The 6,410-nt window shown below is 41.1% G+C and overlaps 1 pseudogene; it reads right to left on the bottom strand.

Moving 5' to 3' along the window:
- Positions 1-3,369: 3,369 nt before the first annotated feature.
- LOC138093262 (intraflagellar transport protein 22 homolog pseudogene) lies at positions 3,370-3,927 on the bottom strand (annotated as a pseudogene).
- Between the last annotated feature and the right edge of the window lie 2,483 nt (positions 3,928-6,410).

The raw sequence follows: 6,410 nt of genomic DNA, 5'->3' as shown, positions 1-6,410 counted from the left end.
CTCCCTCCCAGTACCATCCCTCTGGGTCGTCCCAGTGCACCAGCCCCAAGCATCCTGTATCATTTTGATTTGTCTCCCAGAGTAACAGAAATAAAAACCAATAACAAATAGGAATTAATTAGATTCAAAACCTTTTGCATAACAAACGAAACCATAAACAAAATGAAAAAACCAACCCTCAGAATGGGAGAAAATACTTCCCAATGATGTGACTGTTAAGGGTTTAGTCTCCAAAATTTAGAAACAGCTCATGGGGCTTAATATCATGAAAACAAGCAAACTTGTAAAAAAATGGGCAGAAGACCTAAATAGAAATTTCTCCAAAGAATACATACTTAGGCCAAGAGGCACATGAAAAGATGTGTTCACCATCACTAATTATTGGAGAAATGCAAATCAAAACTATAATGACACCAGTCAGAATGGTGATCATACAATAATCCACAAACAACACGTGCTGGCAAGGGTGTGGAGAGAAGCAGACTTTTCTTAAGTGGGACCTCAAAAATTGAAGACAGTAAGCCAAGTTTGGTTGATTTTCTTATATAATTATTAATATTGACTGAATAAATACATGTTAAATAGCTGTGAACTTTGTGGAAAAAGAAATGAGTGGTAAAAAATTGAAACGTTTAGAGAAACCAACTTATTTGTAATGTCTTCCATATAAAGGAGAGCTTACAAATCTATAAGAAAGGTGTCATCAGGCAATTCATAAGTTAAACTATTGGCTTACATTAAAAAAAAGTTCAACTTTGCAAGTAGTCAGAACATTATATGAAAATATGTAAAATGATGTAAGAAAGTGAGAGTCCATATTGTTAAGTATCAAATTATAAAATATTAGAAATTAATTAGGATCATTTATTGCCAAAGGTGTTGAAGTGAAGTTGCTCAGTCGTGTCCGACTCTTTGCGACCCCATAGACTGTAGCGTACTAGGCTCCTCTGTCTATGGGATTTTCCAGGCAACAATACTGGAGTGGATTGCCATTTCAAATGAGGGTAAATTGGATGAAATTTTCTTGAAAGCATTTTAGCAATGGTAATTTTCTTAAATTAGAGATTTGCACAACTTTCAATCCAGTAATTCTGCCTTCAGGAATTCATCCCAAGGAAAGAACTATGGATATGGACTAAGGTTGTATTACAAAGATATTGTTCATAAAAAGAGAAAATAAAGAATGACCTGCTTAACGATTTGGGAGTGGTTATGTAAATTAATTTTGATATACTATAAAAACAAGTGATCTTATAGAAGACTGTTCTTTGGCATGGAAAAACTAATTTTATCATAAGAAATGAGTCACAAAACTTTGTAATTCTTGTTTCCACTTATGTATTTAAAATGCATATATTATGTAAAACAGTAGAGGGAAAGTTTACAATAAGATGTCTATAGTAAAATTTAGGTGATGACCTTAATGATAATGCCTTTTCCCTTTGCATAGATACATTTTCCAAAAGTTTTTACAATGCACAGTTATTAATTTTGCAACAAAAAAGGAAAACCTATGCAATTATTTTTAAAAAGTTCTCTTGTAAGAAACATCAAATTATAGAAAGAATGATTCAGGGGTAATAAACCTGATGTATCTATAATAGCATTTCTGAGTCAAATCCAAAAGAAGACTGAAAATGCTTGACAGAAAGACTTGGCAGTTACTGAGAGAAAAGTCATTTGTTTCTGGAGCAAGCTGAAGTTAGGTAAGCAGAAGTCAATTTCTCTCATCATCTCAGAGCTGAAACTTTGCCCTAGGCTTGGTACTTGGGAAAAGCTTTCTGTTTGCAGACAGTGCTCTGGGAAGAACACATCATGGCCTGAGCTTCAGCATAGGTGGAGTTTGTTCTACAATCTTTAAAACATTGGACAGAATAACAGTAGCTTTTATTTTTTTTTAATTTTTATTTTTACTTTATTTTGCTTTACAACACTGTATTGGTTTTGTAGCCTTTAAAGAGCTGTCATGTGAGAGTTGCAGACCATTTACCTCTTGCAAGAGGCTCTGGTTTGAATTTATGTTTACGGCAGAATGTTCTTTCTTCTGGAAAAGCCACCTTGTGTGTGTAAAAATATAATAGAATGTGATGAGAAAACAGAAATGCTTGAAAAATGGCAAAATAAACTGTTCAAATGATGAAATTACTCCTTCAGTTCAGTTCAGTTCAGTCGCTCAGTTGTGTCTGACTCTTTGTGACCCCATGGACTGCAGCACGCCAGGCCTCCCTGTCCATCACCAGCTCCCGGAGTCTACTCAAACTCATCTCCATTGTGTCGGTGATGCCTTCCAACCATCTCATCCTCTGTCATCCCCTTCTCCTCCTGCCCTCAATCTTTCCCAGCATCAGGGTCTTTTCAAATAAGTCAGCTCTTTGTATCAGGTGGCCAAAGTATTGGAGTTTCAGCTTCAACATCAGTCCTTCCAATGAGTATTCAGGACTGATCTTTAGGATGGACTGGTTGGATCTCCTTGCAGTCCAAGGGACTCTCAAGGGTCTTCTCCAACACCACGGTTCAAAAGCATCAATCCTTCGGCGCTCAGCTTTCTTTATAGTCCAACTCTCACATCCAAACATGACTACTAGAAAAACCATAGCCTTGACGAGATGGACCTTTGTTGGCAAAGTAATGTCTCTGCTTTTTAATATGCTGTCTAGGTTGGTCATAACTTTCCTTCCAAGGAGTAAGTGTCTTTTAATTTCATGGCTGCATCACCATCTGCAGTGATTTTGGAGCCAAATAAAGTCAGCCACTGTTTCCACTGTTTCTCCATCTATTTGCTGTGAAGTGATGGGACCAGATGCCATGATCTTAGTTTTCTGACTGTGAGCTTTAAATTAGCTTTTTCTGACTGTGACTTTCATCAAGAGGCTCTTTAGTTCTTCTTCACTTTCTGCCATAAGGGTGGTGTCATTTGTGTATCTGAGGTTATTGATATTTCTCCCAGCAATCTTGATTCCAGCTTGTGAAACATTGTCTTTATATTGCAGGAAGAACTCTTGGTTTTTTTTTTTTTTAATGACAGGTACAATTCCACAACTTTAATGACATGACATATGGAAGGAGGCAAAAAAAAAAAAAAAAAAAAAAAAGAAAGAAAGAAAGAAAGAAACCACCTCAGTTTTTCAGCTCTTTGGAGAGATCTGGGGCAAAGAAATCAGAATTGAACAATTGGATTTCCTCAGCTGAACTAAGGATGGAGAACAGATGGTATGGAGTCAACTCCCTGGCTGACTGTTCTTAGGGGCAAACAAGGAAAATGCCTTCTACAGCCAAAGGGCAATGAGAACATTCTTTGGTGGATGGACTTCAGGCTCTGCACTGACATTAACTTCTTTTGGGATGTGGAAGCTTCCAGATGAAGGCTGGTCAGGTAATAATGGCTATCTCTTCCTGGTCTCTGCTCTCGGACACTGAGTTGATTATGCTTCTTAAATACTTAATGAATTCCATCCTGATCTCTTCCGGGTCATCCTCGAGATTCGAGTGCACCAGCTTCTGACTGTTCAAGGGTGGTGCCAAAGCTGGGTTTTCTTTGTCACTTCCGAAGCCTGGTTTGTGGTGTGCAGTTAACAGACACTGAGTATTCTGTAAGAACTCCTGCTGGAAGAAGTAGGAATACCATGTCTCAGTTTCCTTCAGGTGACTTGGGATGTTGGCATTGAAGACGATCACCACTCCGTGAGAGTCCTTCATCAGGGCTGGCCAGCAAGACTCGAACTTTGGATCGCTGCCACAATCCCAGAGCTCAAATTCACACCCCGTGCCTTTGTTGTTGCTGGTAACATGTGGGTTCTCGAATTCCAGGATCCTCACTCCTTGGGTTGGGTTGTATTTAGTGATGCCAGAAGATTATGTCATAAAGTTGGCCAAAACGGTTTTTCCACTCTCGCAGGGCCCCACAAAGAGGATCTTGGCCTTCAGCATCTTTGTCCGGGGACCACTCAGGCAACGCTCGAGCCCGCATTGTAGTCTCTATTTTTTTTTTTTTTTGAGAGAGAATTCTTGTGTAAGTGAAAAATTTAATTTGCAACGTGCCTTCACTGTGTGTGAACATGTGGGCAAGTGTGGGTGTACATGTGTTTATTTTTATGTATTCATTTGTTTATTTGTATGGTTGATATTTATGTTTGATTGTGTTTGAGCAGTATTTGAGATGTCAGATATTTAGACCAAAAATACTGCAGGGATGAATGCTGACAGGAAAAGACCATAAAACAGAACTAAACTAGTTTGTAGATGCTCAGTCTGGTGAGACTGCCCATGGGGGTCAAGGCCGGGTCCACTGCTATGGGTATCAAGCAGACTTTGTGTTGAAGGAGGTGGATTTTCCTATTATAAATTCTCTGGAATAGGAAATGAGGATGAGGAGGTAGCCTTCTGGTTTGGATACAGAAGGAGCTCCTTTTGTGACTCTCCACTTGAATCTAGTCTAGATATTCTTGTAGACACTTCCAGTGGTGGCTAGAAGTTTTCTTTGCCACAAGGAATCAGCCTAGTAGCTACACATGGACATTCCCTGCAAAAGCCTCATGAGAATGATACAGGATGCCTGGGTTCATATAAAGTAGCCAAAGGTAAGGTGATTTTTTAAATTTTACATGTTGTAAATTCCCTTCACTTATTCCATGAAGCTCAGATGCAGAAACTGGCTTAGGTTCTGATAAAGATAATTAATCATACCTGTATCCATGTTTAGAAAGGATTTGAGACAGTAATCATTCTACTTGAATCTCTCTTCCAGAAAAATCTGATTTAATTAGCCTGGAGCACCAGAATTTTTAAGAGTAGCCCAGCTGATTCTAATGTGCCAATTTGAGAACTGAAAAGGGAAGCCTGGTGGCCCAGATGGTCAAGAGTTTGACTGTAATGCAGGAGACACAGGTTCGATCCCTGGGTCAGGAAGATCCCCTGGAGAAGGGAATCCCATGGACAGAGAGGAGACCGGCAGGCTACAGTCCATGGAGTCACAGAGTCAGACATGACTGAGCAACTGACACTTTCACTTTAATTTGAGAACTGCTCTTTTAGAGACTAGCGTGGAAGAGGGAGCAGCCCCAGTGTTACCAAACCATGTGCATTTGCCAGCATGCAGCAAACCAAATGCTGAGATCTTGAGGCCTAGAAAGAGTTTACTCACATGGCAGCCAGTCAAGGAAATGGGAGTACAATTATCAAATCTGCTTCCCTGAAGTTGGGGTGGTTGGGATATGTATGGGGTAAGCAAGATGATCTTAGGCTTGGGGAAAGATTCTTGGAGGCAGGGAAGAGGTGAAGTAATTGATATTTTGAGAAGGTGCTTCTGGAGGACAAGTTTCTGTATATTCACAATGGAGGTGAACAGAGGGCAGAGTTTTCCAGTCCTCTGACATCAACACGCCATTCATCAGACATCTGTGAGGCCCCAGGTTTAGAGTTGGTGGTCCCAACTGGCTGTAGCTGGCTCACACTGGGCAGAAGTGAAAGTGTGAAAGTAGCCCACGAGGCTCCTCTGTCCATGGAATTCTCCAGGCAAGAATACTGTAGTATGTTGCCATTTTCTTCTCCAGAGGATCTTCCTGACCTAGGGGTTGAATCTGGGTCTCCTGCATTGCAGGCAGATTCTTTACTGTCTGAGCCATCAGGGAAGCCCCCACACTGGGCAGAAGCTGACTCCAAGTTCCTGTAAAACAACTGGTCTGAGTGAAACTGGGAAGGCAATTTACAAGCAAGGGAGTTTTAACAAGCTGTTCCCTTATCTGCTGACCTGTAAGACAAGTTCAAGAATGTCTGTTGCTTACTGCTGCTGCTGCTGCTAAGTCGCTTCAGTCGTGTCCGACTCTGTGTGACCCCATAGATGGCAGCCCACCAGGCTCCGCCGTCCCTGGGATTCTCCAGGCAAGAACACTGGAGTGGGTTGCCATTTCCTTTTCCAATGCATGAAAGTGAAAAGTGAAAGTGAAGTCACTGAGTTGTGTCCAACTCTCAGCGACCCCATGGACTGCAGCCTACCAGGCTCCTCCGTCCATGGGATTTTCCAGGCAAGAGTACTGGAGTGGGGTGCCATTGCCTTCCCTGCTGTTGCTTACTAGCTCTTGTTAATTGTATGGAGTATAGTTTCAGCAGCAACTCAGAGATGATTTGGTTGTTACCTAATTGCTGGCAGCAGAGTCTTGAGTCCAGGGAGGCCAATTAGAAGGGTAATTGCAGTACAGAGTTACGCAAGAGCAAAAGTCAGGCATTCACAGGAATCTGCAAATACTGTGCTTCCTACTATAGGGTATTTCAAGGAGAAGGAACCTGAAATCTTGCTACTATGCAAGTAAGGGCTATTATGATCTTAGCATTCAGTTCAGTTCCGTTCAGTTCAGTCGCTCAGTCATGTCCGACTCTTTGCAACCCCATGAATCGCAGCTCGCCAGGCCTCCCTG

This window comes from Capricornis sumatraensis, chromosome 16 (assembly GCF_032405125.1).
Source record: "Capricornis sumatraensis isolate serow.1 chromosome 16, serow.2, whole genome shotgun sequence".
Taxonomy (NCBI): Eukaryota; Metazoa; Chordata; class Mammalia; order Artiodactyla; family Bovidae; genus Capricornis; species Capricornis sumatraensis.
Note: the sequence above shows the minus strand (reverse complement) of the source record. Positions and strands in the feature narration are given on the sequence as shown.